Source organism: Stegodyphus dumicola, chromosome 4 (genome assembly GCF_044657685.1).
Source record: "Stegodyphus dumicola isolate Sdum_Otavi_A_Nest chromosome 4, ASM4465768v1".
Taxonomy (NCBI): Eukaryota; Metazoa; Arthropoda; class Arachnida; order Araneae; family Eresidae; genus Stegodyphus; species Stegodyphus dumicola.
In genome coordinates this window covers 197,621,430-197,649,389 of record NC_140771.1, presented here as the reverse complement: position 1 = coordinate 197,649,389, position 27,960 = coordinate 197,621,430, and the positions used below count along the sequence as shown (strand labels likewise).

Below are 27,960 nucleotides of genomic sequence, written 5' to 3'. Positions count from 1 at the left end.
AATTATTGAACTTAAAAACCCTAATTCTTAATCCATTTAACGAAGAATACTTACTATGCACATCACCTTAACGCATAGGTCTAAATCCAGCTTTAAATGCCTAGTGTACGACAGAAGCTCAGTCACTATTATTTACCCTTACTAGCAGAACAATCTTTAGACAGGCAGATAACTAAGCCTTGGCCGCGCACGCTCCCTTCATCGATTTAACGTGCCGGAGAAATGCGATCACATCTTGCGGCGTGATAACCCGACTCCTGCCGCGGCTGAAGACCCGATTCACCGCATGGAGACTTAAGCCTAAGTCCTCTGTGTTGCTTGTACCTGTACGTGCGTGTGAGAATTCAGTCGTTCGCGATAAAAATGGTCCACCTGGCATTCTGAAGCGTATGAAGAACGCAAGCTTCCAACAGGTGGGAGGTTCAACCCCGCCTCAAGAAAGTAGGACACAATATGTATTTTATTTTTATTTATTTTTGCCCATTTTGTATCATATAATAAATTGTTACTATCAGTTGCAAAATAGTGGCTGTAATCAGTAAGAAGTAATTAATTAAAAATAATTCTCAAATTAGTATCGGATAAATGTGTTTCAAATATTCAATATTATATGCATTTACTAACTTATACTGCAAAACAGTTAAAGATGAGAATAATTTCATATATATTTTTATATTTTAATGACTTATATTGAATTATTTAAAAGCAATAATAACATTGGTTTAAGCGACTTTAAGCGGCTGCATTCAAAAAATTAAATCCATGGAAATAATTAGTAACAATTTATTATATGATATATGGGTCAATCAGAACTAAATAAATTATTAATAAATAACAGTCAATCAGGAATAGTAAAAAATCAAATAACTAACCTTTCAAATTTTCATTATTATTTTTCTTACTCTGTGTTTTACATTATAGGTTCTAATTATTATAATATTAGTTGCATACATATAGAGAGAAAGAGGGGGAAACTGGGCAATAATTGCATATCTGCATCAGTATAAGATACCAACTTGTTATATTTAATCTCTGATTTACTTAATATTAGCAACCAAAATAAACATTTATTATGGTTTTTTTGAAAAAAAAATCAGTTGTTTTGTCATAGTTTGTTACTAATTTTATACCATCAGTGCTTTTCCTGAATTTCAGTTGGTTTTTCGAAAACACTAAGCAATCCTCCTTTTTTTTAGTAAAGACTGGTTTGTGATTACGTGAAATAGTATCAGCAGATACATTTAATAATAACTTCCATAAGGAAATTTATTCTGTTATTTAATTCTTTTTGACTTAGTTAGCAGTAGTGTAATTTTTATATAAAAACCTATTTATTAAATTTTATTTGCTTTTTATACACTGGGAGAAATATAGTAAAGAAACTTAAAATAAATAATGACTTTAGAAAAGAAAATTAGATAAATAAAATAATTTAATAAAATTGACAAAATTCAGCCTTGGATTGATGTCTGACATGCAACTTTTTTTTTTCCTATAAAAAATGACAATCTAAAACCAAACTTTGTCTTCTATCTCCCTATTCCAGATTGGCATGTGTTCCTTGTGACTATATGTAGTTATAATAAGTGACTATATATAATAATTGTATATAAATCGATGACTATATGTAGTATGATATAATAAGGTATTTATAAATGATAATTAATTAATTAATAATTAAATTATATGTAAATCGAGAATCATAATTAAATTGTTCAACTTTTTTATTTAAATTCTCAAGTCTTATTCTAAAATAATATTGTGATATAATGAACATTTTTAAATTTAAAATAGGAATGTTTCCTATCATTAAAATCTTCCTCTGTATTTCTCAACATACTGAAACTTCCTTACTTATGAATGTTATACTTATGAATGTTCCTTACTTATGAATCTATAATGTATAAATGTTACAAAACAAAAGCTTAAAAATAAATAAATCTTAGGTTTTTAACTAAGAAAGTGCTTGTAACTGTCTCCGTTGAGAGTTTTACCAAACCGTTTACATAATGCTAGTATTTATTAACACCAGATGGTGGGAGTCCGATTTGTTTACTGAGATTTTTATGTCTGTGAATATGCGTGTTTTAATTGTTTTTTAAATATTTAGATTTTAAACTATTATAACAATAATTTGTTTCGCATACTTTCTTGAAGACTAAACGCAATTTTCTTTACATAAATAAGAAATTAAAACAACATTCTATAATGAGATAAAATTAATTTTGAAGCCAGCTAACTCTTAAAATTTTTTTTAATTTCTGGCTTTGGTAAGTATCAGCATATACTGAAATGATTTGGAAAACTCTCTCAATACATTATAAGCATCTCTTTGAGTTTCATTACATCTATATGTAATGAACAATCTACATGAATGTATGTTTTTCACAATGTGAAAAAACAACGGTACTTAGAATCATCAAATTTTTAAAAATACAGTCCTCCAATAGAAAGAGACACCTGGAAGCCCGAGTTTGGAATTTGTTTTATTGGGGGGGGGGGGGTATTTCATATTTTGTAAAACTTTAACGAATTTTTGATTATAAAACAAATTCAAATCGAGGAATGAAAATATTTTAGGGAATAAAACATTTTTATCTCCAGTGCGCGAGACTATCTATCGGAAATTTAGAAGAATTAGTCTATCGGATATTTAGAATTTTAAAAATCATTTTAAATATTTTTAGCCCAATGTGGCGTTAGACGAAATGCTCTCAAAACGTGTATGTGTCTGTAAATGAAAAAAAAAATGATGCTTATTTGGGCATAATATAAAATCTGAACGCTTCAGATTTTTTAAAATTTTTATTTTAAATCTGAAAATTTTTTAATGTACAATATATCAGTATTAAGTACTACTGCATTTCAAACTGAAATTTACAATGAAAGTAATATTTATTAAATAATTAATTTCTAATCAAAATCAAAAAGATTTATATACATTGCTTTTACTTTTAACTGATATTATTATCCAAAATCCAAAGTGTAACACTCTTCTAGATGTAGAATCTGTGCGTAATTTCAATTTCATTTTTAAGTAAATTATGGAAAGCAGTTTTAAATTTTGCAAAATGTGGTTAGAAAAACTGATATTGTAAGTGGTTTAATGCTTAAACCGTTTGGTTCTATGCGTGAAAATGATGATCAGATTTTTTAGCAATGAAATAAATATGCTAGTTATTCGATTTTTAATCTACTGATTTTTGATATAAAACTATTTAATGATATTTCATATTGTTTCTAAACTGAAATAAATGATAAACTTTTTGCAACAATTTTTTTATCAAGGAAAAAATTATTTAAATATAACAGCAATCGAACAGTTATTGCAAATTTAAAAAAAAGTAAGAAAAAGAATGGAAAAAACTGAAAGGATTTAGAATTTAATTTCGCATCCAAACATCTGTTAACATATCTTATGCTCTTCCTGAGCTCGCAGTTTACCAATCTGCTCTTAAAATCACTCCTGCTAGCATAACATATTGTCGTTTCAATATTATAGCTCTTTCGTTTTGCTTACACCATATAATCCAAGAAAAATATCTTAATTTAGTTCTTGTAAATCTAATTATTTTTAAAGCAGCAGTAAATAATATTCGAAATTTCGATGAACCTTACTCAACTACGAATATTTCCCATATCTTTTAAAATTTACATTCTGTTTGGAATTTGTATTGACAAAAAATCTGGGAAATAAAATTCAGGTATTAACGGAATTTTATTCAGCTAAACTACTCTAGGAAAGCCAATTTTAGTTAAAACTTACGCTTGTGAAAGAAGCAACTACATTCTCCCTATTGTATTTAAAACTATACTATGTAGAATATTGCAATTCATTTTCAAAATGCAATCAGTATTTTTATTTGGAATAAATCAGAAATGGCGTTCAAAATATAACCTTTGTATTGCGTGCTTTGAAACGCGTTACATAATTTTTAAATTTAAAGGAGAATGGCTTTGAAACATTAGTCTTGCATTAATGCAAACAAATGTTGTATTAGTGCTTTTATATATTTTTCTTACTGCTTTTTAATCTTTAAAATATGATTACTAATAAAGAAAAATATTACTTCCTGATGCAAAGGAAATATTTTATTAAGTTTCATTATCATTTTCAAGAACATTCTCATGCAAATATATACAGTATTTTTCTAATATAAATATACGACTAAAAATTTGGATTTTCTTTAGTTTATTTAATCTTCTATAATGTTTTATATTTGAATGTGATTATCATTATTAATTCGCCAAATAATTTCCATCTTGTTTTCGTACATTTATTTATACCGACATCTAGTTAGAAGTAGGGGCACTGTTGGCCTGGTGGTAGGCAAACTAATCGTAATCTTAAGTCCGGGTTTGAATTCCAATGAAATTATGGCTGTTTGTAAAAGTACACTGTCTTTGTGATATAAGGACACTTCAAATATGGTCAAGCCCAAACTATTCAGCGTTCGAGATGATGATGGAAAATGAAGACGGGTGAGAGATCCTGAGATCCATCTGTCCAGGAGATTCTTCTTCAGAATTGGGACGAAGGTAGGTTAATTCATACAATAACCTGTAAGCAAAATCACAGACTCAACTTTTTCCTCTTGGACCACAATCATATTCGTGGAACTGATCTTATGTTACTGTCAGATAAGTGAAATAACTCAAAACAACAACAACGTAGAATTTTAGCTATTTTACGAGCGAAATTTTCTGGAAAGTCTCCTTATCTCAAATTTTCGATTACTCGAAACGTGTTTAGTCTGTTCACTTCAGTTCCGACTTATCGAGCTCGACTACATTATTATTCTTAAAAGTAAATTCGCTGAGACTCTAGAATAAGAAAATAATCTTTAAAAAATATGTAAATTTGTCCTATGGATTTATTGGAAGGAATCAAAAAGATTCAAGTCTAAATTATAACACTAGCGCAACAGCTGCATATATGCTTTATTTGTACGGGAAATGTAATCATTAAAATACTTTCTTATTTATTAAATTTAACAAGTTTAGGCGTCTAATATTAGTTTTATTTATCGTAAGTGCAAATTACGCTTAACCTCCACATGTTGAATGCAAAAATATATAAATGTAGAATATATTTCTGCTCAAAGCACTTTAAGTAGCTAGTTCATTGCTAGATTATATGTAATATATGTATATTAACTATTCGTTAATATAAATTTAAATTTATGTTACTAACTCTTAAAAGCTATTATTTCATTAACCTTTTTCCTTTTTTTATAGAGTTTCGAAACAGTAGCTAATCTTTGATGTTGACATTATTCTAAGACAAGATATTTGAAACTGGAAATTTATTGTTTTTTGTAACTAATTACGATTTTTATTTATTTATTTACTTCATTTTGAGCTGTATTAAAAAAATTAGATTAGAAAGATTAGAAAGAAGAAGATACCTAAGTTTAAAATTCTATTACCTCCTATACGCAATATTAATTTTTACTAATTTCAATATTTTGAATGCTTAAGTTTTTTTTTCGTTTTTTCAGTAAAAAAATTTTAATTAATACAAAAATGTAGCATACGGAAACAAAACTATTACTTATTTCTTCTTGCGCAGAAATATTATCACTCAGAAATTAATATTTTTTTCAGTCGGGAAAAATATGTCTCCGATGCTTTGTAGGTGCTTTATTTGTACCACGATTTTTTGTACGACGATATTTTAAAACTGCGAAATTTTGCCATGCTTTATTTTCTATTATAATGTTTTAGAACTGTGATGCTTCTGTTTCCTTTTTCTTCGATGATATTTTATACAACGTTTTCGTCCACGGTGTTTTTGCTGCGATGTTTTCACCTTTAACCTGAAGACTTGTGGATTGTTTACATTATAGACAACACGCGGTACAATTTTTTCTAGATAGGTATAATATATGTGACACTTCGATACTTCTAGCTAGGACAAATATTTTGGTCGTCAACTCATTTTAAATGTAACAAAAACTTTCTAAACCTAAATAAACGTAAGTATCTGTCATGTAAATTATTTCAGTAAGTAGTAATTGTAATAATCTCTTAGGTTACTTATATTAAAGTTACTTATATTATACTTATATTAAACAAAGGCACACTTGAAGAGCTTTTTATTGACAATATTTACTTCGAAATCAAGAACACTGATACAAGTTATATTACAAGAGTCCTTCATCAGAATAATGTCGAAACCCATCCACCAATGGCCAAGTGATTAAGACCCCTAAATATTGGGCGATTGATCCGGGTTCGACCTCAGGCGAACGGGCTGGCTACATTACACGTTTTCGTGTTTATTTATTTATTCGTAACGTAAATACGAGAGCCGTTGCTCATAGAAAGTTCTTCACGAAAGCATTTCTTCTCTTAAAAAAAAAGATAGCCCTTGTATGTTTTGCCATATTGAAATAACTAACAAGAGTTAGAGCACATTTGTGGCAAAGAGGCAGTGTTGATGCCTATATCTTTTCCCAGGAACTTCTGGGGGCATATTATCCTACAGCAAAAAGTTCACAAATAATAGCTAATCTTTGTTGACGTTATTACAAGATTAGATAATGGGAAATTGGAAACTTATCATTGTTTATAACGTATTATGATTTACTAATTTATCCTTCTTAATACTTGCAATCACGTGTTATTATTTTCAGTCCGATAATTTCGCGTCCCAGGAAAATATAAATCATTGTAAAATCTGTATGAAATATTTGTTGCAAGCTTCATATCGAACGCTGATACATGCACACGCGCGCGCACACACACAAACAAAAAAAAGTTCCCATTATCTATTTATATCTATGACTCTTGAAATTCGTCGATAGGAATGCATAAATTATCAAATAATTAGGATAATGGTATAATTGAAGCATTATAAAATAAACTAAATTTTTCTGTGAATTCCTTTGGGTATTCAAAACGCGTATTATTTTAACATTCAGCTCATCACATTTGAAAATGTGCAAAGAGCAAATACGTTGCATCATATATCTAATATACAGATGTTTCTAAACCTAGAAACTTTCCAAATATTTATTTCAGTAACTTAAATTAGATTTGTTTTTCTTAAAAAGAAAATCATAGCATTCATAAATTTCCATTTAAAGATTTACAGTTTTTCTGCTAATTTCGAACGTAGTTTCCTTTTGATACCATGTCTTATTCCATCTACATATTAAAAATATTTCGGAAAACATAAATCAGTAAAATTTTTTTAGATTTTTACTAGCTTATTTATGTTTATTCTTGCGTCAAAAGAACGAAACAGTAAAATAAAGACAGCCAAAATATATCAAGTTTTAACAGGTTATATTAACACGAAAGAATTTATCTTGCTTATTTTATCATGCGCGAAACTCGAATTTACATCTTTCTGTGAATGCAGAACCCCCATGCCTAAAAATAATTTTATGAAAAGTTTATAAAATTATTTTTGTTACTAACTATGCCCATTGTTTAGGAACCAAAACTACGTTTCTATTTTTCCAGTTATTTTACCTTTCAACAAAAGTTGTTAGAAAGAAAAGCATGCAATTCTAATCTGAGCTAAAGAAGATAAGTGGTCATTGTCATCATCATTATCATCACAGAAACTTATTTAAGCTTACAGAACCGTGCGATATCAGATTTCCGAATTTAGATATGCAATATAGGAAGAAAGGCAAGGGCCCCATTCTCATAATTTTTTGAAGTAGTACATGCATGGTATAATGCGATTAAGCCCAAATAGCTTGAATCAATGGAAATGTATTTCGCTTGTTTTGAAAGATTTTAAAAAACAATGATTCATAATGCTTTTTGCTCTTAGCAATACAGTTTGCAGAAATATAGTGATTAGACTTTTAGTGATAATAGAAATAGTTTTTTCTTTTTAATATTAATTAATTCAGATTAATTTTTTTTACATACGTACACATTAAATTTTTAAATCCTTTCCTCTGGTATGAGGTATTTCGTTATATACTGTTAAAAAAACTTAACTCAAAAAAGGTCAAAAAGCATTTAGTGATCTAAATTGCTTAATGCTTTTGGATTATTTAATATAATATACAGTGAATACATATATATTGAACATAATATATGCATTAAAGACTAATATTTATTGAAAAACCTTTCGAGGTCCTGTTTTAATTCTTGTCTTTAATTATGCAGCAGTTATGCATTCTGGAATGATAACATAGATATTTTAAGATTCTTGTGGTATAGTAATTTCAAATAACCTTTATAAATAAAACTAAACTCAGTGAACCAACAGCCCTAGTAGACCACGGCCTGCAGTTCCCCGAAATCTGCTTTCTTGACCTTGGGCCCCCGAAGTGCATCAGCATATGTCCTGGACAAGTGGTCAGCTTGTCGCAGATCCTCTGTGTTTGGTCCCCAAGAGAACTTGGTACTTATTTTATCGCATTTAAAGGATGAAAGGCTGAGTCAACCTTGTCCAGCCCGGAGATCGAACCCCGGACCTGTGGTGCAGCTGCTCGATGCGCTAGCCGCTTAGACACCGGGCAACTTTTATAAATGGTTTTGCAAAGAAAACAACAGTATAACAAAAACATAAAAAAATGACAAATAAAACACAGGCAGCAAAGGGAATATTTCACAAAGTTCAAAACATAAAGTTCAAATACTTCTGAGCATACTTTCAGTTACTTTATTCAAAATTTGATGGCTCTAGGTACCGTCGTTTTACTAGGTTAGCTCGGATGAGGGAATATGTGTGTTAAAAATTTTGTGACTCTATATGCCACCGTTTTCCCACAATGCGAGGAATAAATATGCATACATATTGCATATATACACATGCACATACCTAAATACAAATTCTTTATTATATAATATGTTATTAATAGTATTTAACTTTATTATATAACATTAGCTTTATAATGTTCTTATTAATGACAGATGCATTATTAAGATAGAATAAATTATGTAAAAATAAAATTTATAAAAATTTGAAGGTGTTCAGATTTTTACGGCCGCCCGAAGGGAATCTTTTAAAATTTAGTATGGTTTATCAGTCAAGATTATCGATAGAGATGGCCGAGATGGAAAAGCGAAGCGTGCTATAAGATACTAGATGAATATACATTTATAATAATATGGAAACGTGCATCTATATATTTGAAAAGTGAAAAAATATTGCTGCTTTTTGTAATACTTTCAGAGCAAATACATATGCTTTTAAATTTTAAGGTTGAAAATAGTACTTTGGGTTAATGAGAATGCTGAAGGAGCTCGCGTGAAAAACAATTCTACCGAAATCAGTTTCAATGGCGATGTTGGCTATTTAAATCCTGAAGATTGTTTTAAGAAGGTTTAAAATGTAGTACGATGCACACATTACGAAATTCGTGGTCAAAATAATGTATTTTATTAACCTAATAAGGCGCAGGAAAATAACTCACGGGGTGAAATCTGCTCCCCCTCGAGGGTAGACTTTATTCATTACTGCGTATCTTGGAATCAAATGTTTAAAATTTATAGTTATCAGTTGCTTGCCATTTTCTTAATTAGCTGCAGTTTAAAGCACATTGCATTTAAATTAATTTTTTCATAAAGTTGGATTTGAATTAAGAGCTTAAATAGTAGGAATACTACAATAACTCCCGATTAACCGTGGTATGCCGAAGATGACGTACACGGTTAACTTAAAATCGCGTCTAATCTGGAGTTAGTAAAAACACAGTAAAAATAAATAACTCATTTTATTAAGCAGCAGGGAAAAAAGTATTTACATTTTACCTCTATTTTTTATGAAAGCTGAAGAATAAGTTTATATGGTTACGTAAGTTAAAATAATTCAAAACAAAAAACGCACTAAAAGTAACGGGAAAATAAACATCATTAGAAAATGAGGAAACTAAGGTATAAATGATGTTATAGGGCAATATTTACAAGAGAACGTGAACAATATTAAGGCTAAACTCCATTAAAAAAGTGAATTAGAACTCCCATCCTTTTTTTTTTTTTTTTTTTTAGTAAAAATAACGGGGAAAAAAATCATTAGAAAAGCAGAAACTAAGTACTAAATAGCATTGAAGGATAATATTTTATAAGAGAACTTGAACAATGTTGTGGTCAAAATCGTGTAGAAAATTGGGTTGTTTTTAGGTAAAAATACTGGAAAAATAAAGATTATTAGAAAACGAAGAATCTAAGTAATAAATGGCTTTGAAGGACAATATTTATAAGAGGGCTTGAACAATACTGAGGTCAAACTTGCGCAAAATTGCTGGCTAAAATTGCTTGCGTCAAATTGCTGGGGCGGATTACAGCTGTTAGATATCTGCTATCACTTTTTAATCATGCAGTATTTTCCCCTTTTTCATTCACAGTTTTGTTGTGCTCATAGTATGTGAAAGCAATTTTTCCACAATTCCGAAATAAACAACTGATCTTTTTCTTAGACAAGCTCCATTGCCTCTGATTAATTGAGAGGCGTTTACTGTAGCTCTTAACACTAAATATTATTTTCAAACACGAAAACCATCAAAATATGAATATTAAGTTAAAAACATTACGCTCAACATACCTTCTTCTATTTCTTCTCAGAAATTTCTGTAATGGCGATTAACATTCATTTACTTGCATCTTCTAAAGGACCATGAGTTGCAGCATGTTAAAACATATGATTCCAATCAGAATAAAGAATATTGTTTTCTTTGAAACTACTACGACATAAATTCATGATCACACTTACGCGCATAGAAACACACTACAGTTCAGTGATAGGTTGTAAGTACTTAAAATTACTTCACTTCTAATAACCTCAAATTCTTACCTTAACTACGCATCGTGTCTGTTTTCAACAATCAACATGAGAAGATTTGAACTTTTGACAAAATTATTTAAAAAAGTCCTCATCAATCTATTAAAGAAAAAAGGAAAATATTAATACTAGAATTTAGCAAATGAGAGACATAGAAACCCGAAGGGGGAGAAGAAAACAAAAAAGAGAAAAGAAAAAAAAAAAACTTGTCATTTCCGGAAATAAGGCGTTTTGCCCTACTTAATGAAATTATTAATGCAAATTGCATCAAATTCCCATTAAAAAAACACTCGTAAACTAATGTTACAAAGACATCTGCCTTCCAACTCCAAATTCAATTCCGCAAATCTCATTAATATGTTTAACGCAGTTAATAAATGCCTAAGCTACATAAAATGAAGTAACATACATATCATCAAACTTATATAACTGCGTAACGTAGAGTACAACTAACTGCCCATAAACACAATGCATTAAATTGCTGCGATATAAATGCAATCTATAAATGTTCTAAATATGTAATGATGCTTTTTAATAAAGGTTTTGAAACTATAATGCAATAAATATTATACAATAGTAATAACTACAGGTAATAAAGAGTGAATTTATTATTAGGAATCAAGTAGTAAATGCTATTCATTGCTAAAAGCGAGAAGTTTAGATAAAGTCCTCTAGTATATTACACTCATTGTGAGTATGCCATCTGCCTAAGTGGGACTTTTGTGGGTTTTATATATATATATGTATATGTATGTATATGTATTTATTTGATATATATTATATATCAAATTATTATATATATTTATTTGTATTATTATGTATCAAATTATACAGATATATTTATTTGATATACTATAACCAAAATCTGTTTTTTGCTTTACTATAACCAAAATCTGTTTTTTGATTAAATTTGAAAGACAAATATATATTTTACGCTTTTCCGAGTGGCAACACACTGCTTTTAAACCGCTAAATTTGTTAAAGTGTCATTAGTTTGCACAACGTATAAAATAAATAAATGCATAAAAAACTTGAAAGATTGCCCAAAGAGCCGCTTTTTTAACGTTTTGTGGATTACCTTTATATATTAAATATCATGTTCTTCGCACTTAAACCATAAAATTCAGTTCAACAGCAATATCGCAAAATAATTTTTAAATGAGCATATCTTTAGAATTTCCGATACAGAGTCTCGCGCGCTGGAGATAAAAATATTTTTTCTGTACAACGTTGCCATTGCTCGCTTTGTCAGTCTTTGCTCTTGTGGAATTACCATATTTAAAACTCATGATACTATATGAATATGAGGGCCTTTTGATTACCGCAGTATGACCATATCGTTAATTATTAAACTGGTAAACAATTTTTAACTACATTATTTTGATTTTATTTCTGTAATTTAGTTAAGGTTTGCAATAAAATCAGTAAAAATCAAATAATCAAAAATCAATAATAAAAAATTCGTTAAAGTTTTACAAAACATAAAATCGATAATAAAACAAATTACAAATTTGGGCTTCCAGATGCCCAAATTGGGTGGAAACTTACGTTATTCAAAATTTGATGGTTGTAGGTACCGTCGTTTTACTAGGTTAGCTCGGATGAGGGAATATGTGTGTTTAAAATTTTGTGACTCTATATACCACCGTTTTCCCACAATGCGAGTAATAAATATGCATACGTATTGCATGTTTACACATGCACATACCTAAATACAATTTCTTTATTATATAATATGTTATTAATAGTATTTAACTTTATTATATAACATTAGCTTTATAATGTTCTTATTAATAACAGATGTATTATTAAGATAGAATATATTATGTAAAAATAAAATTGATAAAAAATTGAAGATGTTCAGATTTTTACGGTCGCCCGAAGGGAATCTTTTAAAATTTAATATGGCTTATCAGTCGAGATTATCGATAGAGATGGCCGAGGTGGAAAAGCGAGGCATGTTATAAGATACTAGATGAATATACATTTAGAATAATATGGAAACATTATATAGCATCTGTATATTTGAAAAGTGAAAAAATATATAATGTAATTGTATAAAAATATTGAATGTTTCAAATTAGATCTATCATGAATTACGTGCATTTTTATTTAAACCAATCTAATTAAGAAGTAAAAAAATATATCTTAATTAAGAACTGCATTTAATACTCTCAAATAGCTTGGTATATTATACAATAAGAGATAGACTAAATCTCGGTTAATATCTTACATTTTGCTAAAGAACAGCAGACTCGAATAAAAAGTGAAACAACGTATTTATATTTAATCAAAGCAAAATCGTATTTCGAGACAAACAGCCTTTTGGCGCTAATAAAATCTCTATTAATTGTATCTGGAACGTGGAAAAAAATCCATACTATACAGATTTACATCGTTAAAGCTATTTCTTCTCAATCGGATAATATAATTAGAACCAATAAATACGCTGCTCAAATTACTGCAGTACCGCGAATCCGCCGGTAATTCGTTCCAAGGCATATCGCAAGTACGCGATACCAGGTATAGAAAAGAATACTTTATAGAGCAGAATACCATTGTATAAATTATCAGAGACATTATCAGTATTAGAAAAACAATAGGAAAATATACTGTACATTGTATTATTTCATGTACTGTATAATTAATACAATAATACAAAAATTATTTTCCAAAATGTTTCCTTTCTCGCTGAAGAATAAGCTATCACTGTTTCTGTGAAGTTTAGAAGCCCTGACAGCATCACTACTCTTACGCTTGGAAGCCACTGTAAATTAAATACAAAATTTCTGAGTACGAGAGCTGAGACAGAAAGTCGCTAATGAGAAGAAGGAGACTGTTAAAAGGCAGAATTGAGAAAGAAATTTTACACGTGAAAATCTTTGTATGTGGGAGAAGAAGAGGAGTATGATGTTTTGACCATTGTTAGCGTTTGTCTCCTGCTGAGCTTTTATTGGGGAAATTTATCTTATTATAGCCTTTGTTAGCGAACAAATTAATGAAGAAAAGTGCAGTTTTGTGGAGCTACATATAACTTGAGACTTCTGAGGCTCCGAAGATGACCATTTTTATCCTTCTCTAATTTATTAGTTACCATATTTCACTTCATTTTTTTTTTTTTTTTTTTTTTTTTTTTTCAGTTTAGGTAAACCCTGTATAACCAAATTAAGTATATCTGTACACTTTTGTATTCAACTAAGATAATTGTTCTAAATGATACAACAATTATAATATATTTAAGTAGTCGCTATGCGGCCAGCCTTCGTCTGGATCTCGTGCCGGAAAACAAACACGACAAACGTCGTATCCAAGTGCCTCTAGACAAACGTCCAATATCCAAGAGGAACATTACATTTAAAAACAGCACATAATTATCGCCCTCGTTTTTTCGAGTGGCAACAGTGCTGATATCAGCAACAATGGTAACAGTGATATATCAGCAACAATGGCTGCAAGCCATTGATTTGATGCGATTTCATCATAAAGCATAAAATAAAAAAATTCTAATTTAAATTTTGAAAAAAAAATCGAAGTGCTCTCGTCTAGATCTACCAAATTTCGTAGTCCTGGGTCTATTAGCTTACGCGCGCACGAATAAAAGACACAAACACACAGAGACAGACTCTTCCTTTTATTATAGTTGTAGGGATGCTAATTTATGCATTCAAAACACTCATACGAGTAAGTTATTTATATTTTTTAAATTAAAAAGTACCTTTCTGATTTACTTTTCTGAAAGTATTTTAAGAAAATAACTTTGACGTAGTGAAAATAGTAATATAATTAATATAAAAAGAATTGAGTTAGCATTGAGGCTCTTTTCTAGTTTAATTTTTCTTGCTTTTTACGAAGTAAATCCTACAAGAACTACTTGTAAAATCTGATTATTTAATTCAGGTCTTGTAGAGAAAAGAGTAATATTTGAAAGTTTTTGTCAATGACCAAGAAACGGTTTTGCATTATATTATTTTAATTGTCTTAAGTTTTTTCCAGAGCTTTCTTTCAAAATAATAATCGGAAACTTAAAAAATTTTCTTAAGCAAAATTCTGAATTTGTATGTGATTGAACTAAATTACATCTGATAAATAAATATCAGCTACTTCTCTAAGCGACTAGAATTAACTAAAATAGCCTGTTTTTTTAATTAGATATTCCTGATGAAATACCTAGAGCATTTATATCATTCGAATACATAAATGTTAAGTTATATATTGCTCCTTTCAAAATACCTGAATCCAAATGATATTGCTTTTTCATCAGTTATAAATTTTAAATCGGAACCTATCTCGTTTAAATTTTATAGCTCCATTTTAGTTGTGAGATTAAAATATCCATCTAGAACTTTTATTATTTCTACTACGCAAAAATATTTTTTTGAAAAATTAGTTCCGCTATCAGTTGATTCTTGGCTATCTGCTTCATTAACCGTTTTCATTTTTCTTTCTATTTTGTTGATATATTCATCTTTAAAACTGCATTTTCACATTTTTTAAGAACATTTTCTCTCACTTTCTGTAAAGAAGGAGAAAAATCCGTCTACTACACTTTTACTCAATTTAGTATCGTAAATTATACCGGGGGTATTTGCTTAAGGAGAGAGTTATCTTCATAGAGGACGGTTGCAAACGGGGAAATCTACGAAAAACCAATGCAGAAAATCCATTTACCAGGGATTCAACATTAAGTTAATCTTTTTTTTAAGACTGCAGTTTTATGTATATTTAATTTTTGTTTGTCGGGCTTTATTTACCTTTTCCTATTTTTTTGTTAAATTCCACAAAGACATAACGTAAAAATTTTGAAATGATTTACAAAGAAGCATATATGCATTTATACAAATATAAAGCAACTATAGCAAGCTTAAATTATGTAAAACATAATGTTATAACATTTTTTTCGTCTCACTTAAAATAGCAAATCGTTAATATTTATTAATTAAATTTCTTGATTGATATTAATTGAATTTTTGATTTGGTTTCTTTAACTCATTGAGAAAAGGCATATGAGTGCAAAAGTATTCAAGAGTCTAACGCCTTTTTTCTTTAAACGCGATATTTTAAAATGCTGCTTCTCGGTACAAATTGAGAGTTAAAAATCATGATTTATAATTTTAAATGTATTTCTAAAAATTCGCAGCTAATTTGGCGCTCCTGCTAGCCGTTCACCTGAGGCAAGTGCCTCACTTGCCTCATTAGCGTACATTTACATCACTTAGGGTACATTGCATTAATTAGCGTACATTTTAAAACCTCAAAGAAATTTTTCCCCCTTGCAAACCCTGAATAACTGTAACTGTTTTACTGAATTCGCGAATATGGGGGTATGACTGTATCCCTTCCTCCTGCGGATCGTTCAGTAGCAATAAGAAAGAAAATCGGTGCCAGATATCCAGAACTAAAGGGCGGCCATCCTTTAATTCTCTTAAAACAGATACCATTTATGAGAATTATTTAAAGTAATTCATGCATTAGCCTAAAAATTTATTACTTTTAGCCCAAAAGGTTTATTTGTCTCGAAACACGAATTTTTCGTTGATTCGTTTTAAATATCATCCTCTGTAAATGCGTTGTTTCACTTTTCATTCGAGTCGGTTACCATTTGGCAAAATGTAAGATATTTAGCTTTAAAATTTAATCTGTCTGTCACTGATGAGCAAACTAAGATATTTAAATGTAATAGATGCGGTTCTTAAAAATATTATTATTTTTATTTTTTAATTGACGGGTTTAAATAAAAATGCATTTATCTCACGATATATCAAATTAAAAACATTAAATAATTTTATATGATTACGTTATATATTTTTTCATTTTTCAAATACATAGAATGTATATAAAATTCAAATTTTAGTCTAAATTTATATTCATTTAGTGTCCTATAAAAAGTTTCGTTAATACGCCTGAATTAGCGGTATCAATACTCTCTACTGATCAACCATATTAAACCTTAAGAAAGCCCTTTTGGGCAACTTTTAAAATCTGAACCTTTTAAGATTTTTTTTTTTTTTCATTTAAAGTTATTGTTTAAAATCACATTTCACTTCTGTATATGTTTTATTCTCATACCTCCCTTTTGTTGTGTGTTGTGAAAACATATGCTATTATACATTCAAAACCAAGAGCTCGTGGATTTAAAAATAATTTTTTTTTTTTTTTTTTTTTTTTTTTTTTTTTTTTTATCTGGAATTGGGAAAGAAGAGAAAAACTTAAGAAATTTTTACTGATTTTTATTGCTAACCTTAACTGAATTACAGAAATAAAATCAAAATAATGTAGTTAAAAATTGTTGACTAGTTCAATAATTAATGGTCATACTGCGGTAATCAAGAGGCCCTCATATTCATATAGTATCATGAGTTTTAAATATGATGATTCCACAAGAGCAAAGACTGAGAAAGCGAGCAATGGCAACACGGTACGAAAAAAAAGCTTTTTTTATATCCAGCGCGCGAGACTCTGTATCGGAAATTCTAAAGGTATGCTCATTTTAAAATCATATTGCAATATTGCTGTTGAACTGAATTTTATGTTTTGATTACATAGAACATGATATTTCATAAATAAAGGTAACCCACAAAACGTTAAAAAAAGGCCCCTTTGGACGAAATTTAAAATCTGAAACCTTTCAGAATTTTTTTTTTTTTTTTTTTTTTTCCCGCAGTGCTCATTGGTGTTTCCAGATACGTGATTGTTAACCTTTGACCGCTATGGGCCGTATACCATATAATATGCGTTCAGCTAAAGCCTATGGGTGTGGCCGTTGGTGTGGCCTATGGGCTCATATGTGCGTCCGGCGGTGTAGTCAATGAACGCAAATGCGCGCTCGGCGAAGGCTTTGGCTGTTTACTGCTGTCTCATATATTATGTGCGGAAATTATTTCTATCGTATATGTCCAACACTCGCAGAAACCCCATACCTCGTTCATTGCTTAGCAACGAGAAAAAAGGAAATGTCGTTTATCTGGTCTGTCATTCTGCGGCTGCACATCGCTCACGCTAAGCGCTTCAACTTAGAGCAGTAGCAGTCAAAGGGTTAAAAATATATCAAATTAGTGTAAATGTTTTACAAAGCAAAGCAATAAACATAAAATGAAGAAACACTTTTTCAAAATTTTTATGATTAATTTTAACTACATTTTTATGATTAATTTAACTACCTTCATAAGTTACCTGCATGAAAGAATGAAAGATAAGACGAATAATTTAGGAAGTTACACGAATTATTAATAAATTTTCACGTGTGAGACTATGTTTAGCATAAACAGTTTCCCCTGCCTTTATCCGTTTTTCTCATTTCTTTTCTCTTTCTCCCACTTTTTATCGGAAGTTTATTGTTTCTTTACTCATATTATTAAAAATTAAATGCAATATAATAGCAGTCATTCTTCCGACTACAATGACACCAGTTTAATTTCCCTTAAATGTCACCGTTATTACTTATTTTAATTTAAAACTAATCAAGCCAAATTTGCGCAGCGTTGATTGTGCTTCAAAGTCACAGAAACGCACAAAAATAATGCATACTGATGCATATAACTCCTAAGTAATAAAGGGAAATGGCAGCGATACGGTAACAAAAGGTCGGGGAGGGGGAAGAGGGGAGTTCTGAAGTCATCAGCTGGAGTAGGTGTATGGAGAGGGAAAAACCTGAATTCCCGCTTAGGTTAAGTACCGATATGTTGGCAGTGACCGTGAAAGAAGATACGGAAAGTGAGTTTTGTGGAACAGTAACGTTACTTGTTGCACAACTTTGCGCATGTAACAATCTAATGGCTTGCCACCTTCAACATATTTTCACTCTTTTTCTATCTCTATATTCCATATTAGAATGCCTTTATTCTAATTGATTAACTAAATTATTAATTAGGAAATAAACTGTTATAATATTTTTATAGTAGGTTTTTGCCATTATCCAAGTTGTGAATTAAATCTAGTTCTTGATTTTCTTGCTAATACAATTAAAAGATGCAAATCACTTCAGTGTTCGAGATTGAAATAGTCTCATAAGGATTTTTAAATCAGCAATCGTGTGCATTTTCATCGCGTCTACGGCAAGAACTCTTCTTATGTTTTGTAACAAAAAATATTTTTTATATATGTTTATGATCAGTAATTCATATCTTCTAATGGTGTAAATGATATAGTGCTGATGACTTACTTAGTTATCATACCACCTGGAACAATGCCTGATAATGCGGGATAAAAAATTACTATCGTTGTCATATTTTTATAAAAGATAAATTGAAGAATCGATGACGAATTTTCATGATTAATTTTCAATTTTATGGAAGAGAGATTGCTTATAATAAATTGGTCATCGAGTGGGGGACCACTTTCATTAGAACGTTCTGCGTACCGCCATACTCTTGCCTGTTTGAACGCAATTCTTTGCATAAGTTACTAATAGTAATCAAAATCGTAAAAACAACCTTGTATTTAGCGTAAGTACGATACCAATATTGGTATTCAATAACTCGTATTGAATACCAATATACTTACTCTAAATACAAGGTTGTTTTTACGATTTTGATTGTCACATTAGCGTGTTTCTCTGCTAGTCTTTTACTAATAGTAGTATAGTTACGCCATTTTTAAAATTAAATGAATTAAAACTCATAATATGATTTTAATTATATATATATAGATTATATTTGTATTTGTTTTTAATAATTCAATCCATTAGAAACTGGATAATATTGATATTATTAGCAGAAAAAACAAATAAATCTTTTTAACTCACTTTAGTTCTTGCTTAGTTGTTTAGTTCTTTTATATTTCTATGTATACTAATAAGTAAGCACCCCATTCATAATACTTTAAACCCCTCTATTAAGACTAGAAGTAATAAGACTGAAGAGTGGGAAGTCAGGTACATAGAATAACCGGTAAATAAATTTATAAGTTTTAATCTGAAGCAGGGATGATAGACAATTGCCGTGTGTAATTTCCAAACTCTAAGATTTTCAGCTATACCTGTACCTTGTTAATTAATTAATTTTTAGACTATAGCGGCTTTGTCTCTGAAGGACTATTGTTTTCGTTTTGCGATTTTGCGTTAGTTCACTATAAATGTCCGTTTCACTTTTCAAACTGTTGCCACCAAATGTTAGAGTCCTACATTATAATTGAAGAAATTAAATAATGAAAAATCTGCATAAATGTATGTATATTTCTTGCATTGTGATAAAACAACGGTACACAGAGCCATCGAATTTTGACTGACGTAAACCTACAGCGAATATGGGCATATGGAAGCCCAAATTTGAAATTTGGAATTTGTTTTATTATGAATTTCATATTTTGTAAATCTTTAACGAATTTTTGATTAACAAATTCAAGGATTTCAAAGCGAGCAATGGCAACGTTGCTCAGAAAAAAACATTTTTATCTCCAGCGCGCTAGACTCTGTATCCGAAATTCTAAAGATATGCTCAATTTAAAGCTATTTTGCGATATTGCTCTTGAATTGAATTTTGTGGTAAGAGCGAAGAACGTGATATTTAATAAATAAATGTAGCAGACAAAATGTTAAAAAAAACGCCCCCCCGGACGCAATTTAAAATCTGAAACCTTTCAGATTTTTCCCTCTCTCTCTCTCTTTCCCCCCCCCTTTTTTTTTTTTGTTCTTTTTTTAAAAATCTATTAGTACCGCAAAGGCAGGTTTCGAGGATCACTTGATTTTCGAGGAAGATTAGTTATGATTATCTTTGCCTGGATACCCGTAAGATTAGGATTCCTTGACTGGAAACATGCAAACGCAGATTTTCCAATAACTATTTGATAATAAAATGTAATTTTATCTACTTTTCCCCCACGGCTAATTCTCAATTAATAAATAATATTAATAAACTATCATGTTGTTTTAATAGCCCCTTTCCAGTCGTCATTTATTTGTACAAAGAGACAAGTTTAAATGCATTCAATATCAAGATAGGTAGCCACATTTTTAAGCGAAGAAAAGTACATTTTAGTAGTATTATATACTTACAAAAGTTGACCAAGTCTGTTATATACACAGTGCGTTTACAAAGTTTTAGCGCTAAATTCGTTCAAAATAAAAAATTGAAGAAAATAACATCTTATTCCTTAACCTTTAATACACAGTTCTACTCTCTACGACTCTTGGTACGTTCTGCTACGTGAGACTTTTGTTGAACTTCCTTTTCGGAATACTATTTAAATCTGTGATTACAATTTGCTGAATCTTTTCACCGCTGTTAAAATAATGCCCTCGAAATGAGATCTTATTCAGTTTAGGGAAAAGAAAATAGTCTGGATACAACAAACCTGGTAAATAAGTGAGGATACAACAAACCTGGTATTACATATTTTTGATATTTCGAGAATCACTTTTCTTTGCTAGAAACGACTTGCCGAGAGTGGAATTATGTGTCGGCGTATTGTCGTGCAGTAAAAACTAGTTATTCAACTGAACCCCTTTTTCTGGCTTCTGAATTCTTTTCAGAAGTCTATCCATTACGCCTTAAAATATAGAGTTGATTATCTGTCTCTCAAAAGCAAATTCTTGTGAATTTTTCCTTTCTAATCCAAAAAACATCATCAACAATTCTCTTCTCCATGTTTCTAAAACCGAAGTTTCTGCGCTGAACCTTATCCAGTCCAAACAGAAGTTTCAAGCTCAATTTTGTCAGAGCACCAAATTTCATATTCAGTCATAATTTCTTTAAAAAGTAAGGACTGATGTCTGACATTCATATCAAATTATCACAGCTTAATGCGTGAAGGGAAAACTAATTTCTTTCTCAAGATTTTCCACGACAATTTTCTGAGAACTGAACCATGAGAGTTTTCTGTGATCTTCCACGAAAATTCGGTGTTTTTACTGAAATCAAGCTCTCAGCTATCTTTTAAAGAAGCAGGTAATGAATTTTCAATAACAATGTAGAAGTTCTCGGTGTTCGTGTCGACACTGTGAACGGCATCCACTATTGGATATATCATCATCATCATCTTCATCTTCATGTCCAATCAAAAAGTCGTCCGTACCAATAGAAAAACATTCATCAAATTAATGCCAAATCCTGTTATGCTATAGATAACATTTCATATGTCTTCCTTACTTTTTGCAACTTTACAGCAAAACTTGTTTTTGTTCTTTCACAACAGAAAAATTATGAAGGGAGCCTCAGTGATGATCTGGTGTTTTTAATTCTAACAGTAAGGATAAGTTGAGTCATCCGGAACGTTTTGGGGATTTTTTATGGTAAATACAAACGAGCCAGTACAAAAACATGAAATTTCATTGAATCACATAGGCATGATTTTGCTCTTTTCGACAGCTGAAAAATTCGATTTTTGAAAATGTCATTAAATTTATTCGCAAAGAAATTATTGAAGTGCTGTTTGAAGTCTCCAAAGAAACGAAATCCAGATCATTCAGAGAATATTGAAATGACCTGAAGAGATGAAAATCCAAGGAAGCAAGGTCTAGTGAATATTGGGGGGGGACGAAGTAAAACATCCCAGCCATACTTGAATAAGCCTTTGTCTGATAATCATCAAAATGTGTGGCTGAGCGTTGTCATGATAATGATAACACAACATCTTGATGAGCGGTCGATTTTGTGTGCTCTGCTTGGATTTTCGATTATAAACTTATCATTTGAGAACAGTATTTTTCAGAATTATTTCGTCGGATTTGGTGCGAACAATTCCTTTGTAGTCCCACCATACACAAAGCATTACTTTTTTGGGATGCAGCAGCGTTCTCAACATTTCTAAAGGATGTGCCTTTATGTTAATTCACGATCTTTTTCTTGTGGCATTATTGTATAGTATCAACTTCTCATTACTAGTAATGAGCCGTTTAAGAAAAAGAAGCTTCCTTATTTCTTTTCTGCAAAGAATCACATGCCAAAACTAAATCAAGTATACTCTGCTTTGTTATAGTGTAAAGTACTCATACATCGTAGCGGCTTACATACCCAGTCTTCTTCAAATGACCATATGTTTTTCTTTTTCTTTTTCTTTTTCTTTTTTTTTTTTTTTTTGAGAGGGATATTTAGTCTGATAATTCCTGAATTGTTTAATGGGTATTTTCAGCGATAGCTTCTTTTAACAGGTCTTTGTTCACAAAAGGTAGTTTTGTATAGCGGGCATCACCTTTGAGGTTGAAATTTCCGCAATTATATTTCTCAAACTACCTTCGTTTGAAGGTAGTTTGAGAAATATAATTGCGGAATGCTACAGTTTTGTAGCATTAGAGACAGTACTTTGCCCATATGCAGCACAAATTTTACGAGTAGTCTGACTAGCATTTTTTTCCTTTTTTAAAGTATAAGAACATAATATGACGAAATGAACGTTTGAAATCTCCATTCTTAGTATGGTACTTGATAAATTATGATAAGACATATGTTATAATTACGCAGATTGAGCGGAAAAGACCGTAGTCACTTATCTGCTTCAACTAAGGTCACTGTTTTATCAGCAGTAATAAAATACAATGAAGAATACGCGCCACAGTTTGAAAACCGCAGATCTCTCCGAATGACTCATATAATACTCATTTGCCTTCAGATTATTACTTATTAACCTTCAATGCCTTCACCAGTGACCCAGTAGTTAAGACCGCTGAATAATGGTAGATCGACGCGGTACTATGTAGCCAGGTGAACGCGCTGTCTACAGGTTGGTTTTCATAATTTTCCGCATATGTAACGTAAATACAAGCCGCTTTCTCTTAGAAAATCCTCCACTGAGGCATCCCCCTTCTTAGACAGCTAGCCTGTGTTTGTTTTCCACATTCAAATAACCTAACCTTAGAGATGGTATTTTTTCAGTTAATAATAAAAGCTTGTTCGTATAAGTAAATATGAGAAATACTAGAATACCAAAACCTTTCATTAATTGATCGTGGATTTCCTGAAACATTAATCTTTTCCTGGCATTTCTAGATTATGCTATTCTTGAGCGAATTTTTGATTTTTGAAATTCTCCCAAATGTTTCAGTTTACTATGTGGTCTAAAAATTGGTAAAGCCAAATTAGCAAGCAAGAAGTTTCCACTTCTTACTCTAACCGTAATGGTTAGTGGGGTTGAGTCTGTCCACCGGTTCAGTACCGTTATGATTACTGTACCAGCGAAACATTGAACTAGTTTATACCTCTTGCCAAAAATAATCTCACCTTGTGATTTATTTTTGCTCAAACTTCACTATGTTATATTTATTTACGTGCAGTTTAGGAACTGAAAAAAAGTATTTACATATTTTTGATACATGTCTTAAAATAAAATTATAATAATAATAAAAAATATCTGAAAGCTTTCAGATTTTACATTACATAAAAATGGGCGTTTTTTTTAACGTTTTGTGTGTTACCTTTATTTATTAAGTATCGTGCTCTTCGCACTTAACCCATAAAATTCAGTTCAGCAGCAATATCGCAAAATAATTTTTAAATGAGGATATCTTTAGAATTTCCGATACATAAACAGCGCGCTGGAAACAAAAATGTTTTTTTTTTTTTTTTTTTTTTCCTTACAGCGTTGCCATTCCCCGCTTTGTTTGAAATCGTTGAGTTTCAAAATCAAAAATTCTTTAATGTCTGTGAAATATAGAATAAAACAAATTCCAAATTCCGAATTAGGGCTTCCAGATGCCCATATTTGCTGGAGCATTACGTTATTCAAAATTTGATGTTTCTAGGTCCCGTTGTTTTATCACAATGCGAGAAACATGCATACATTTATGTAGATTCTTCATTATTTAATTTCTTTAAATATAACAAAGGGCTGTAATAGTTGGTGGCAACAGTTTGAAAAAGGAATCACGCAGAAAGTGAATGGACGCAAAATGCCAAAACAAAATTAATAGCCCTTCTGGACTTTTTTACATTTTATGCGTTACCTTTATTTATCATATTCTTCGCACTTAAACCATGAGATTGACTTTAAGAGCAGTATCGCAAAATATTTATAAAATGAGCATATCTTTTTACATTAATTTCCGATCTCTTTATAATCTCGAAAATCTCGTTCTGTCAATTTCCGATGCACAGTTTTGCACGCTGGAGATGAAAATATTTTATTCCCTACAATGTTGCCATTGTTCGCTTTGAAATCGTTGAGTTTGTTAATCAAATGTTCGTTAAAGTATTACAAAATATGAAATAGATAATAAAACAAGTTCCAGATTCGGGCTTCCAGATGCCTATATTCAGGTGGAATCGTACGTTATTCAAAATTTGTTGCTTCTAAGTACCGTCGTTTTATTACAATGCGAGAAACATACATACATTTATGCAGATTCTTCATTATTTAATTTCTTTAAATATAATACAGGGCTTAGTATTCGGTGGCAACAGTTTAAAAAGTGAACCAGCATTTAAAGTTTTCCACGCAAAATGTCAAAACGAAATTAACAGCCTTTCTGGACAAATTGCTTCTTTGGACTAAAAAAAGAATAATATTCTTTAGAACTGTTAATGTAATAGCATAAAAATATCGAATGTGTTTAACTAGATCGATCATGAATTTATATGCATTCTTATTTAAATTAATCGGATAGGATAAATAGAGTATATAAATGGCAAAAGAGCATATTATAAAAAGAGCATATATAAAAAGAGCATATTATAGGTATGATAAATAAAAAATAATTTAGTAGTATTTAACGATGGAAGTAACATTACTCTTCAAAATCTTAAATTCGGAAACTTTCATAATTCCTGTTGCCGAAATTTCATTGCCACTAACAGAGAGGCTTTAAAAGAAACGCAATATCAGCATAGGCATTCCGACCCTAATCATAGCGCATTTTGTAAAAAGAATAAACAAACAAAAAAACACAAAATGCAAAAACAAACTGTCTCATTAGTCGTCGGTTTGAAAATGAAACCTTCGCCTTCGTCGATGAAATACTCAATTGTAATTGAGCGTCTGTAAATCGTCGAGGCGTGCCTCTTAGTCGTGAATTTTTTATTTCGAGCTTTGCAATCTCTGCGATTTAACCTTCGGCGGATAATTAGCGAAAGTTTGTAGAACTGACTGAATATTACTTGCTCAAACCGACCGCATTTGTTACAATGTAGTATTTCAAGATACACATTTAAGTGCCTCTTCAAGAAAAGGTTGCGACAAGCAAGCGGCCGTAATGAGAGGAATTAGGCGTCTTTCCTATTAGGAACAATTCTCTATAGATGAGGCTAAAAGAAAAAAAATGGTAGACTAATAAATGCAGTTGAGACAAAGGAATAATAAATGCTAAGTGGAACAGTGAAAATGGGGTTATGTGGCTTGTGTTCCAAATGGTTTCAAATTATGGTTTTCGCACATTTGTTCATTTTCAAACTGAGGGTAATTAGGAGTCATAAAAATATCTGACGTTCCTTCGCCCATCTGTATCTGATTATCTATTTATAATTTTCCGAGGGAGTTATTTTGCTCGATTTCTTTCTTTTATTTTGTTTCTTATGGGCGGAAGACTCAGAAAGGGTTCCTGCTTTTCTTCAGTGAGAAGGTTTAATTATATCATGAGTGTTTGCCAAAAGTTTTCACTGTTTCATTTTAACAGTCTAAAAGAGTTTCATATGTTATGCTTAAAAATTCTAAAATTGTTTCACATGGTACTTTAAAATTCAAAAATACCTCACATAGTTATATTTAAAAAATTGTGTCAGTTACAAATTAAATTTAAAAACTCTAAAGAAACTTTATATGATACTTCCCTAATTTAAATGATTCACATATTAAGTTTTAAAATTCTAAAATACTATTCGTGCTTACGTTTTACACTTATAGAACAGCTTCATGTGATACTTTTAAAATAAAAAAAAAGCTTCACATACCTAGTTTTTAATTTTCTGAAAGGGCTGTTCACATCTTTGTTTTAAAATTCCACATCTCTTCTCATTATATTTCTAAGTTCTAAAGGGATTACCATTTGAAAAGATCTTCATGTATTATGTTCTAAAATTATGTAATTGTTTTGTTTTCTACTTTTTAAAACTCCGGAAAATTCTTTTCATATTGTATTTCAAAAATCTGAAAGATCTTAATAGATTAAGTTAAGAAATTCTAAAAGTATTTCGCATATAACCGCTTAATTAAATTTCTAATACCGAGGGTGTTTCCTAAAGAGAATTAAAAATAGCTTCATATTATAAAAGTACTTAAGATGATAACGTTTTAAAATTCTAAAAGAATTTAATTTCACAGTTTTTAAAACGTTTCATACGTTATGTTTTAAAGTTTAAAAAGTGCTGTACCCTATTGCGTTTAAAAATTTCTTCGGGAAGTGTTTTTTTTTAAATTCTGAAAGAGCTTCATTTGTTATTTTTCCAAATTTGAAAGGTTCTCATATTGCATTTAAAATTATAAAAGTTCTTTAAAATTCTAAAAAAAATTTCGCAAATTAAAGCTTAAAAGTTTAGAATTGTTTCTCGTATTACATTTTAAAATTCTAAAAGTGATTAATTTAAGAGCAGAAACAAACTCTGGATATAATTCAAGTTTTGATCATAAATTTTGAATGTTAAGGTTACATTAAAAAATTCTGAATGCTATTCACATATTAAACTTTCATTACATTTAGTAATAAGAAACGAGGTTTAACTTACCAAGTTTTCCTTATGATTAGATGGTATTAATTTTGGGTAAATGCTATGAATTATTAATGAATAAAGAAATTTTAAGAATTTCTAACGATTACAATGAAAATACTAATACTGATAACCAAAGGTCTAATAATAATTAACTTTGTTTTAAAAGTTAATCAAGGAATATGTTAAAATAAGTCCATTAATCCCCTGTCAAGATTCTGGCCTTTTTTTAATTCAAAAACTTCAGAGAATTAAAACAAAAGTGTTAAGGAAATAATATGTCTAAGATAAGAGAGGATTTATAAAAGAGTAGCCAAAATGGCGAACAAGTTTGAAATATTTACATAAGGATGTTCAATATGTAAGAATATTTCTATTGTATTTTTTGTGGATTATAGAAAGCCTGATAATAAACATTTCAACTATTCGTAAGTCATAAGATATAAAAATGTATTTCATCTGTTGTTATCAGATATTTTAACAAGTTGTTGTTGTTTTCGGCAAGAGATGTTGAGAAGTGGAACAGTCATAGCGAAAATGCAAAAGTAATTAATAATAAGTTTTAAAAGAGTTAATGCTATACATTAAAATACATTCATTAATAGTCATAATTATTCTTTCATTTTATTATGCTTCTGTTCCTCC

At 30.2% G+C, this 27,960-nt stretch overlaps 2 long non-coding RNA genes across 3 annotated transcripts in view; one reads left to right on the top strand and one right to left on the bottom strand.

The window, feature by feature from the left end:
• The window catches only part of LOC118190300 (uncharacterized), a 101,585-nt gene extending 101,392 nt beyond the window's left edge, over positions 1–193 (bottom strand). For both annotated transcript variants that reach the window (XR_004758408.2, XR_004758407.2), the window contains exon 1: positions 55–193. This is a non-coding gene — a long non-coding RNA (uncharacterized LOC118190300). The remainder of the gene's footprint in view (positions 1–54) is intronic.
• Positions 194–303: 110 nt separating this feature from the next.
• LOC118190301 (uncharacterized) overlaps positions 304–27,960 on the top strand; it is a 176,591-nt gene continuing 148,934 nt past the window's right edge. Inside the window, exon 1 of the long non-coding RNA XR_004758409.2 lies at positions 304–441. This is a non-coding gene — a long non-coding RNA (uncharacterized LOC118190301). The remainder of the gene's footprint in view (positions 442–27,960) is intronic.